General features: G+C 40.9%; 1 long non-coding RNA gene across 1 annotated transcript in view; it reads left to right on the top strand.

Moving 5' to 3' along the window:
• Positions 1–2,270, top strand: part of LOC147003325 (uncharacterized) — a 64,967-nt gene extending 62,697 nt beyond the window's left edge. The window contains exon 5 of the long non-coding RNA XR_015047970.1: positions 2,068–2,270. This is a non-coding gene — a long non-coding RNA (uncharacterized LOC147003325). The remainder of the gene's footprint in view (positions 1–2,067) is intronic.
• Positions 2,271–11,625: the final 9,355 nt, after the last annotated feature.

The following is an 11,625-nucleotide window of genomic DNA, read 5'->3' as shown; positions in this document are numbered from 1 at the left end:
TCCAGCTTGCTCAGTCCTACCTCTGACTTACACAAGACTCCTTGAACTCTGCCTGATGTTTGGCTGTGGTCTCTGCATCTGTTTCCGTCAGCTGCTGAATGAAGACTCTCAGGAGACAGTTATGCCAGGTTCCTCTGTGCAAGTAAGGCAGAGTAACAGATAACTTGGATTAGTTTATTGCTTCTCTAGTTATTATGGGAGTCTGTAGGCCTTTGTGTATCACAGCACATGTGTGAAGGTCTAAGGACAGCTGTAGCAGTCGATGCTCTCCTTTAGGTATGTATGCCCTTGAAACTGAGATTTTGTCATTAGGCCTGCCAGCAAGCACATTTGCCCACTGCTTTAGTTAGGGTCTCTATACTGTGATGAAGCACCACGACCAAAAGCAAGATGGGGAGAAAAGTACCACTATCACATATCCTGAGTCACAGTCCATTGAGGGAAACCAAGGCAGGAACTCAAACTGGAAAAGAATCTGGAGGTAGTAGTGGATACAGAGCCCATTGCTTTTTTCATCCTCTTTTCTTTTTAAAGTTTTATTTATATATTTTATGTGTGTGAATGTTCTTCCTTAATGCACATGAGAAGAAGGAATCAAATCCCATTACAGATAGTTATGAGCCACTATATGGTTGCTGGGGTCTGAACCTAGGACCTGTGGAAGTCCTCCTACCCATGGAGCCATGTCACCAGCCAAACTCAGCCTGTTTTATTATAGACCCTAGGTCCATCAGCTCAGGAGTGGCACCACGTACAATGGACTGGGCAACCACATCAATCACTAATTAAGAAAATACCTTGCAAGTTTGCCTTTAGCCCAATCTCATTGAGGCATTCTCTCAGTTGAGATTCCCTGATCTCAGAAGACTTTTAGCTTGTCTCAAGTTGACACAAATGTAGCCAGAAAGCCCACCGAAACTTCTTGCCAGACCCTTAGTTTTTTTCTTGCTCCTGTGACTCAACATCTGGCAGAAAAAAATGGAGCAAAGGTTTATTTTGACTCATGTTCAGAGATCTGCAGTGTATCATAGCACAGCAGGCATGGTGGAGGTGCTCACTGGATGGCAGTGTTGTATGTGAGAGTGATTGCTCATGTCATGACTGACCAGGAAAACCAGAATGGCTGGAATCAAATCTGGAACCTAAAGGCCACTCCTAATTATCCACTTTTATCAGGAAAGCTGTTCTTTATAAAGTTTCCACAAGCCTTGCTAAATAGCACCACTAACTAGGGCGCAAGTGCACTATACAAGAGCCTCTAGGAAACATTGTAGACTCAAACCATGTGTTCCAGTAGTGAATGAGATCCATTCATCTAATGTCTCCTGGTCATGGTGGGAGTAACTTTCTGTAGCCCTCTACCTTCATTTTTGCATAAGGAAAACATTTCTACTGGATTCCTTGTCACTGCTATACATATACACATATACATATACATATACATATACATATACATATACATATACATATACATATACATATACATATACATATACATATACACACACATACACACACACACACACACACATATGTGTGTGGGTGTGTTTGAAATTATCTCCAAGCATGCAATAATAACCAGATGCATTGTTAATCATCAGAATTATTATCTACTACATTTCATTACTTTATTATTTCATTTTTTGTATGAAATATGTGTACACACATGCATACATGTGCCTCAGCCTTCCAAGTGACAGGCAACAGATCCTCACCAGCATGCCCCATTCTGCATTCTGTTTCTTTTAAATGGTTGTATGTATGTGAGAGAAATATATGTGAGAGAGACAGGCATTTTTGTGCTTTCACCCAAGAAAACTTGTGTGTAACAGCTTGAGAATAACAACAGGTGAGTATTGCATATCCAAAATAGTTTGGACCAGAAGTGTTTCATACTTTGGCATTTCCTGTACTTTGAGGATACTTAGGCATGAATCTGATGATAGGATAATCTTAATCTGAAAACTTAAAGCTGGAAATTGATATGAAATATAAAGGTTTTTCAAGATATTTTAGACTATGGGTTACTTTGTATGTTGGACTGGGTATTCTGTGCTTGCTCCATAGGTTGGCTTGGAGTACTCGGAGACAGCACTGCTTGACAGAAGATACCCTGCTTTCCTAATGCCCTCAAAAGTACAAGGCTCAAGAGTATGAACTTTCTGGAGCTGCTTTGCACTTGATGCAATCCTGACCTCAGTAGAGAGGCCTGGCAAGTGGAGCTTGAGGTCTCTGGTAGAGGAGAACACGGACACCATGGTGCCAGCACTGTTCAGGTTGGTTGATTATTTATTGTGTTTGTGTGTATGCACATGAGTGTTCACCATGCCATGTATGTGGAGGTCAGAAGACAACTTACAGTAGTTACATCGTTCCTTCCATTATGTGAGTTTAGAACACTGAACTCACATTGTCAGACTTGAAAGCAAGCTCCTTTACTCACTGATCCATTTTGATAGCCAGATTCTTCCACTTAATAGTGTCTCCTGAAGGCACAAGAGAATCAAAAGACTAACACTGGACCTTACTTCTCTATATATATTTTGTTATGCCACACAATGCTGAGGTTAGAACCCAGATTTACTACTTGCTAGGCAACAGCTCTGCTACTGAGCTCTCCCAGAGTTCAATGTTGGGCATTTCTGCTGGGCAAACCCTTTCCCGTATTGAATAAATAAGCACATAGGCAATAGAAATTTCACGTCTGATCAAATTCATCCTCCTACTCAAGAGGTGGCACTGTACTATAATATTTTGAGTATCAGTAGAAGCTATGACACATGTTACATGTAGCCAACATCAGTTATTTTAAGTGCAATTCCCTAGTCTTTCAACCTGTGAAAGTCACTCTTGAAGGATATTTTGACTCCATGTTGTATACAGTAGAGCTTCAATACATTCTCTTTTCAAGGACAGGGTCTCACTCTAGGTCTGACTGTGCTGAAAGTCATGTAGACCAGACTTCTCTTATACTCAAAGAGATCCACGTGCCTTCTCTTAAGTGCTGAGATTAAAGGTGTGAACCACTATAGCAGGTTGTCAGTAGGTTCCTTAAGTTAGCTGAACTGTCTTGCTGTGCGCTGACCCCCTTGAGTAAAGCATGGTTTTGTGTGTGTGTGTGTGTAGGGGGTGTCACACAAATTTGAGCCTGTTTGGATTGGGAGGGATTCTAAACCCTGGAGAGGTTTCCAGGGCCCTCTCTGTAGGCTGCATGGGCCCTCACTCAGTTCACACTTGCACTCCCCTTTCTGAGAAATCCAGTCTCAGAGAAGTAGCTTCTGGCTGCAGGTCTCAGATTTCCCTGTGCAGCTTCCATGCTGGTTTATAATTCTGGGAAGTGAGAGAGAAGTCAAAGCAAAAGGTAGAGTTTGGCTGTGTTGATGGTGTCCTAAGCCCTGGTTGGAAGGATGAGACCAACCTTGCATTCAAGCCAGTATGGACCTGGGGCTACTTAAGCCTAGTTCTGTGAAGAAGAGAGTCACTCAACATAGCTGCTTACAACAGTGTAAAAGGCAAGTGCTTTCTGAGAGGTGGAAATACTTTTAGCTTCTCCGGCCTCATCTGTCCTTTAATGTGCAGCATGCAGCTTAACATTTTAAAACAGTATAGAGGAATATGTGCAAAAGAAATGTAGAAGGAAAATATGCAGAAGAAAGAAACTGCAGGTGAGACCAGGTGAGAATAGACCCATTAGACACAGGAAACTGCATGTGAGGCCAAGAGGAGACAGAGCTGTGGATGTCCCATACACCTGAACTGGAAGAAAGAGCCATCAGATACTATGGGAAATACATAAAGTAGATTAGAGGAAAAGATTGTTGAATAAATGAACAACTGATACACAAAAATGCTAAAGACTGCTCATTGTTCATGATGGTGGCTGAGTGTGTAAAGTTAACACAGTAATAATTAGCAAGCATATATCCACCTCAAGATCACAGACACACTACAGCGTACACCTGCTAGACAAGTGTTCTGCAACTGAGATCAATCCATACCAGGGTTCTCTGTAGACCTGGCTGTCCTGGAACTCACTTTGTAGACCAGGCTGTCCTCAAACTCAGAAATCTGCCTCCCAAGTGCAGGGATTAAAGGCCTGTGCCACCATGCCCGGCTCATACCTTCCTTTTTTATGTGTTTGTGTTTTATTTTGAGCCCAGGGCCCCTTGCTTAGGCTAGCTTTGAAGCTGTGATCTCCCTGACTTAGCTTCTCTACTGGGACAACAGGTTTGCACCATCAGGCCTAGCAACAATTCTGCATGCTCTGAGATCTCTCCCTGGAGAGCTTGGACATGGAAGTGGTCAGCTTGGAAAAATACTAGCAATCAATACTGCAGGAGTCTTCTGCAGTTAGGTGTCCACTAGATGTCAGTGAGTGTCAGGAATGAAATAGAACTGGGTCTTCCAGAGTCCGGGAGTGATTTCCCTCTCTGCCTGGTAAAAATCAGGTTTCCCCAGTATGTCTGAGGATCCCAGCTGGTCCTTGTGAGTAGGAACCCCGAGCAGTCAGGATCAGTTATTTCTCTGTAAACAATGATTGGATTGGGATTTACCACCTCAACAGAGCCAGGTAGCTTCAAGGAGACAGAAGTTAAGAGAGAAAGGAGGAGAGGAGGCATGGTTGCAGATGATACTCATGAACTGGTGACTGCTCAAGAAAGGCAGGAGTTTACCCTTCCTAGAGTCCAGGATTGCAGGTATATTTTCACATGGGGCTGCTGCTATGAAAGTAAGGGGATTGGCTTGTCACTCTGTCTTTGTCTTGTTTATTTTTCTTATTTTTGAAGGGAACCTTCCCCCCTTTTCTATAATAGAATTTTCTGCCCAGTGACTTTGTTGTTGCCATGAAGAGACATTCATATCTGCAGCATCTTTGCATTGAACAGTATGTGTGTTTACCATTGAGCACTATATATGACCGTGAGTTCATGAATTTCAACAGAAAGTGTCATTATCCAATAACAGGCAGATCAGAAAGAAGGAGCTGAAGTCATTTAGGGACATTGATACCAAACTGAGATGATTTATCTATTTTGGCACTTAATGCCCGTATGATGACATTTCCTGGTGCCATTTGGCTGTGATTGCAGTCTTCCCTCCTCATCATCATGGGAGACAAGTTCGTGTAAGAGGGGATTAAGGCAGGATGGATGTCAGGGCCCCTCAGTGCTGATTCAGGGGCCTGTGTTCATACAATGACTGAGCAGCTGGCCCAAGCTCAGGTAGCTTCCTAAGTCGTGTACTTCGAGGGAACAACATACAATGCTAGATTCCATGTCTTTATCAGTGTGTTGACAAGTAAGCTATGGTTTCAGGGAATTGCGGGATTCAAGATTCCAACAGCATGGAATAGATTCCTTCCATCAGGAGAATTACCAGGCTTTCTTCAGGGCTGTATTCTGAAAAGCAAATGTATCTGGAGAGGGTAATAAATAAACCCTGCCCTATCACAAGGCAAATCTGTAGTCTGTGTCAGTGAAAGAGTCTGAATGTGAAGGGGAATAAGGGAGTTGGTAAAGATGCAAATTGGTCGACAACTAGACTAACTCCATATGCTGCTCCCACTTCTTCCATCTGAACTGTAGATGAGTTAGCATCCCATCTGACTAGGTCAGTACATGGGAGCTTGAATTATCTCAGCTGAATCTAACTCGGGACAAGTTGTTTGTGTCCTTTTTTTTTTTAATCTTTACCACTGACCTTATTAAAATGACGATATATTATAAGCCAGCCAAGGCAATAACAAGTCTTTCCAATAGTTTTGATTAGTATAAAATTTTGTATGGTAAAATCCTAAGAGTATAAATGTTTACTCAGATTAATAAGAGCTAATTTAGAATTTTAAAATATTTTTTATTAAGTCTTTTCCTCATTTACATTTCCAATGCTATCCCAAAAGTCCCCCATACCCTCCTCCCCACTCCTCTACCCACCCACTCCCACTTTTTGGCTCTGGCATTCCCTTGTTCTGGTGCATATAAAGTTTGCATGACCAAGGGGCCTCTCTTTCCAGTGATGGCCGACTAGGCCATCTTTTGATACTTATGCAGCTAGAGACAGAAGCTCTGGGGGTACTGATTAGTTCATATTATTGTTCCACCTATAGGATTGCACACACCTTCAACTCTTAGGATACTTTCTCTAGCTCCTCCATGGGGGCCCTGTGATCCATCCAATAGCTGACTATGAGCATCCACTTCTGTGTTTGCCAGGCCCCGGCATAGTCTCACAAGAGACAGCTATATCAGGGTCCTTTCAGCAAAATCTTGCTAGTGTATGCAATGGTGTCACTGTTTGGAGGCTGATTATGGGATGGATCCCTGTATATGGCAGTCTCTAGATGGTCCATCCTTTTGTCTTAGCTGGAAACTTTGTCTCTGTAACTCCTTCCATGGGTGTTTGATTTCCAATTCGAAGAGGGGCAAAGTGTCCACACTTTGGTGTTCGTTCTTCTTGAGTTTCATGTGTTTCGCAAATTGTATCTTATATTTTGGGTATTCTAAGTTTCTGGGCTAATATCCACTTATCAGTGAGAACATATCATTTGAGTTCTTTTGTGATTGGGTTACCTCACTCAGGATGATGCCCTCCAGGTCCAACCATTTGCCTAGGAATTTCATAAATTCATTCTTTTTAATAACTGAGTAGTACTCCATTGTGTAAATGTACCACATTTTTTTGTATTCATTCCTCTGTTGAGGGGCATCTGAGTTCTTTCCAGCTTCTGGCTATTATAAATAAGGGTGCAATGAACATAGTGGAGTATGTGTCTTTCTTACCAGTTGGAACATCTTCTGGAAATAGGCCCAGGAGAGGTATTGTGGGATCCTCTGATGGTACTATGAGCAATTTTCTGAGGAACCGCCAGACTGATTTCCAGAGTGGTTGTACAAGCTTGCAATCCCACCAACAATGGAGGAGTGTTCCTCTTTGTCCACATACTCGCCAGCATCTGCTGTCACCTGAATTTTTGATCTTAGCCATTTGGACTGGTTTGAGGTGGAATCTCAGGGTTGTTTTGATTTGCATTTCCCTGATGATTAAGGATGCTGAACATATTTTCACGTGCTTCTCAGCCATTCGATATTCCTCAGGTGAGAATTCTTTGTTTAGCTCTGAGCCCCATTTTAATGGGGTTATTTGATTTCCTGGAGTCCACCTTCTTGAGTTCTTTATATATATATATATTGGATATTAGTTCCCTATCTGATTTAGGATAGGTAAAGATCCTTTCCCAATCTGTTGGTGGCCTTTTTGTCTTAATGACGGTGTCTTTTGCCTTACAGAAGCTTTTCAGTTTTATGAGGTCCCATTTGTCAATTCTAGACCTTACAGCACAAGCCATTGCTGTTCTATTCAGGAATTTTCCCCGTATACCCATATCTTAAAGGCTTTTCCCCACTTTCTCCTCTATAAGTTTCAGTGTCTCTGGTATTATGTGGAGCTCCTTGATCCATTTATATTTGACCTTAGTACAAGGAGATAGGAATGGATCAATTAGCATCCTTCTACATGATAACCACCAGTTGTGCCAGCTCCATTTTTTGAAAATGCTGTCTTTTTTTCCACTGGATGGTTTTAGCTCCCTTGTTAAAGATCAAGTGACCATAGGTGTGTGGGTTCATTTCTGGCTCTTCAATTCTATTCCATTGGTCTACTTGTCTGTTGTTATACCAGTACCATATAGTTTTTATCACAATTGCTCTGTAGTACAGCTTTAGGTCAGGCATGGTGATTCCACCAGAGGTTCTTTTACCCTTGAGAAGAGTTTTTGCTATCCTAGGTTTTTTGTTATTCCAGATGAATTTGCATATTGCTCTCTTTTTTTTTTTTACCAATCCTAATTTTTTTTTTATATTTTTATTACGTATTTTCCTCAATTACATTTCCAATGCTATCCCAAAAGTCCCCCATAACCTCCCCCCTACTTCCCTACCCACCCATTCCCATTTTTTGGCCCTGGCTTTCCCCTGAACTGGGGCATATAAAGTTTGCATGTCCAATGGGCCTCTGTTTCTAGTGATGTCCAACTAGGCCATCTTTTGATACATATGCAGCTAGAGCCAAGAGTTCCGGGGTACTGGTTAGTTCATAATGTTGCACCTACAGGGTTGTAGATCTCTTTATCTCCTTGGATACTTTCTCTAGCTCCTCCATTGGGGGCCCTGTGATCCATCCAATAGCTGACTGTGAGCATCCTCTTCTGTGTTTGCTAGGCCCCGGCCTAGTCTCACAAGAGACAGCTATATCAGGGTCTTTTCAGCAAAAGCTTGCTAGTGTATGCAATGGTGTCATCGTTTGGAGGCTAATTATGGGATGGATTCCTGGATATGGCAGTCTCTAGATGGTCCATCCTTTTGTCTCAGCTCCAAACTTTGTCTCTGTAACTCCTTCCATGGATGATTGTTTCCAGTTCTAAGAAGGGGCAAAGTGTCTACACTTTGGTCTTTGTTCTTCTTCAGTTACTTGTGTTTTACAAATTGTCTCTTATATCTCGGTTTTACTAAGTTTCTGGGCTAATATCCACTTATTAGTGAGTATATATCATTTGAGTTCTTTTGTGATTGTGTTACCTCACTCAGGATGATGCCTTCCAGGTCCAACCATTTGCCTAGGAATTTCATAAATTCATTCTTTTTAATAGCTGAGTAGAACTCCATTTTGTAAATGTACCACATTTTTTTTGTATCCGTTCCTCTGTTGAGGGGCATCTGAGTTCTTTCCAGCTTCTCGCTATTATAAATAAGGGTGCAATGAACATAGTGAAGCATGTGTCCTTCTTACCGGTTGGGACATCTTCTGGATATATGCCCAGGAGGGGTATTGCAGGATCCTCCGGTAGTACTATGTCCAATTTTCTGAGGAACCTCCAGACTGATTTCCATAGTGGTTGTACAAGCTTGCAGTCCCAACAACAATGGAGGAATGTTCCTCTTTGTCCACTTCCTCGACAGCATCTGCTGTCACCTGAATTTTTGATCTTGACCATTCTGACTGGTGTGAGATGGAATCTCAGGGTTGTTTTGGTTTCGACTTCTCTAATGATTAAGGATGTTGAACATTTTTTCAGGTGCTTCTCTGCCATTCGGTATTCCTCAGGTGAGAATTCATTGTTTAGCTCTGAGCCCCATTTTTTAATGGGGTTATTTGATTTTCTGGAGTCCACTCTCTTGAGTTCTTTACATATATTGGATATTAGTCCCCTATCTGATTTAGGATAGGTAAAGATCCTTTCCCAATCTGTTGGTGGTCTTTTTGTCTTATTGACAGTGTTTTTTTCTTGCAGAAGCTTTGCAGTTTCATGAGGTCCCATTTGTCAATCCTTGATCTTACAGTACAAGCTATTGCTGTTGTATTCAGCAATTTTCCCCCTGTGCCCATATCTTCGAGGCTTTCCCCCACTTTCTCCTCTGTAAGTTTCAGTGTCTCTGGTTTTATGTGAAGTTCCTTGATCCACTTAGATTTGACCTTAGTACAAGGAGATAGGAATGGATCAATTCGTATTCTTCTACATGATAACAACCAGTTGTGCCAGCACCATTTGTTGAAAATGCTGTCTTTCTTCCACTGGATGGTTTTAGCTCCCTTGTCGAAGATCAAGTGACCATAGGTGTGTGGGTTCATTTGTGGGTCTTCAATTCTATTCCATTGGTCTACTTGTCTGTCACTATACCAGTACTATGCAGTTTTTTTTTTTTTATCACAATTGCTCTGTAGTAAAGCTTTAGGTCAGGCATGGTGATTCCACCAGAGGTTCTTTTATCCCTGAGAAGAATTTTTGCTATCCTAGGTTTTTTGTTATTCCAGATGAATTTGCAGATTGCACTTTCTAATTCGTTGAAGAATTGAGATGGAATTTGATGGGGATTGCATTGAATCTGTAGATTGCTTTTGGCAAGATATCCATTTTTACAATGTTGATCCTTCCAATCCATGAGCATGGGAGATCTTTCCATCTTCTGAGATCTTCTTTAATTTCTTTCTTCTGAGACTTGAAGTTCTTATCATACAGATCTTTTACTTCCTTATTTACAGTCACGCCAAGGTATTTTATATTATTTGTGCCTATTGAGAAGGGTGTTGTTTCCCTAATTCCTTTCTCAGACTGTTTATTCTTTGTGTAGAGAAAGCCATTGACTTGTTTGAGTTAATTTTTACATCCAGCTACTTCACCAAAGCCGTTTATCAGGTTTAGGAGTTTTCTGGTGTAATTTTTAGGGTCACTTATATATTCTATCATATCATCTGTAAAAAGTGATATTTTTACTTCATCTTTTCCAATTTGTATTCCCTTGATCTCCTTTCATTGTCGAATTGCTCTGGCTAGGACTTCAAGTACTATGTTGAATAGGTAGGGAGAAAGTGGGCATCATTGTCTAGTCCCTGATTTTAGTGGGATTGCATCCAGCTTCTCACCATTTACTTTGATGTTGGCTACTGGTTTGCTGTAGATTGCTTTTATCATGTTTAGGTATGGGCCTTGAATTCCTGATCTTTCCAAGACTTTTATCATGAATGGGTGTTGGATCTTGTCGAATGTTTTTTCTGCATCTATCGAGATGGTCATGTGGGTTTTGTCTTTGAGTTAGTTTATATAATGGATTTCGTTGATGGATTTCCGTATATTAAACCATCCCTGCATCCCTGGAATAAAACCTACTTGTTTAGGATGGATGATTGTTTTAATGTGTTCTTGGATTCGGTTAGCAAGAATTTTATTGAGTATTTTTGCATCTATATTCATAAGGGAAATTGATCTGAAGTTCTCTATCTTTGTTGAATCTTTCTGTGGTTTAGGAATCAGTAATTGTGGCTTCATAGAATGAGTTGGGTAGAGTTCCCTCTACTTCTATTTTGTGGAATAGTTTGTGCAGAACTGGAATTAGATCTTCTTTGAAGGTCTGGTAGAACTCTGCACTAAACCCATCTGGTCCTGGGCTTTTTTTGGTTGGGAGACTATTAATGACTGCTTCTATTTCTTTAGGGGATATGGGACTGTTTAGATCATTAACTTGATCCTGATTTATCTTTGGTATCTGGTATCTGTCTAGAAATTTGTCCATTTTGTCCAGATTTTCCAGTTTTGTTGAGTATAGCCTTTTGTAGAAGGATCTGATGGTGTTTTGGTTTTCTTCAGGATCTGTTGTTATGTCTCCCTTTTCATTTTTGATTTTGTTAATTAGGATGTTGTCCCTGTGCCCTATAGTGAGTCTTGCTAAGGGTTTATCTATCTTTTTGATTTTCTCAAAGAACCAGCTTGGTTGATTCTTTGAATAGTTCTTCTTGTTTCCACTTGTTTGATTTCACCCCTGGGTTTGATTATTTCCTGCCGTCTATTCCTCTTGGGTGAATTTTCTTCCTTTTTTTCTAGAGCTTTTAGATGTGTTGTCAAGCTGCTAGTGTGTGCTCTCTCCAGTTTCTTTTTTGAGGCACTCAGAGCTATGAGTTTCCCACTTAGAAATGCTTTCATTGTGTCTCATAGGTTTGTGTATGTTTTGGCTTCATTTTCATTAAACTCTAAAAAGTCTTTAATTTCTTTCTTTATTCCTTCCTTGACCAAGGTATCATTGAGAAGAGTGTTGTTCAGTTTCCACTTGAATGTTGGCTTTCCATTATTTTTGTTAT

Source organism: Mus caroli, unplaced genomic scaffold (genome assembly GCF_978045245.1).
Source record: "Mus caroli unplaced genomic scaffold, Mus_caroli_1 scaffold_8, whole genome shotgun sequence".
Lineage (NCBI taxonomy): Eukaryota > Metazoa > Chordata > Mammalia > Rodentia > Muridae > Mus > Mus caroli.
The sequence above is the reverse complement of the archived record's forward strand: the minus strand, read 5'-3'. Positions and strand labels throughout refer to the sequence as shown.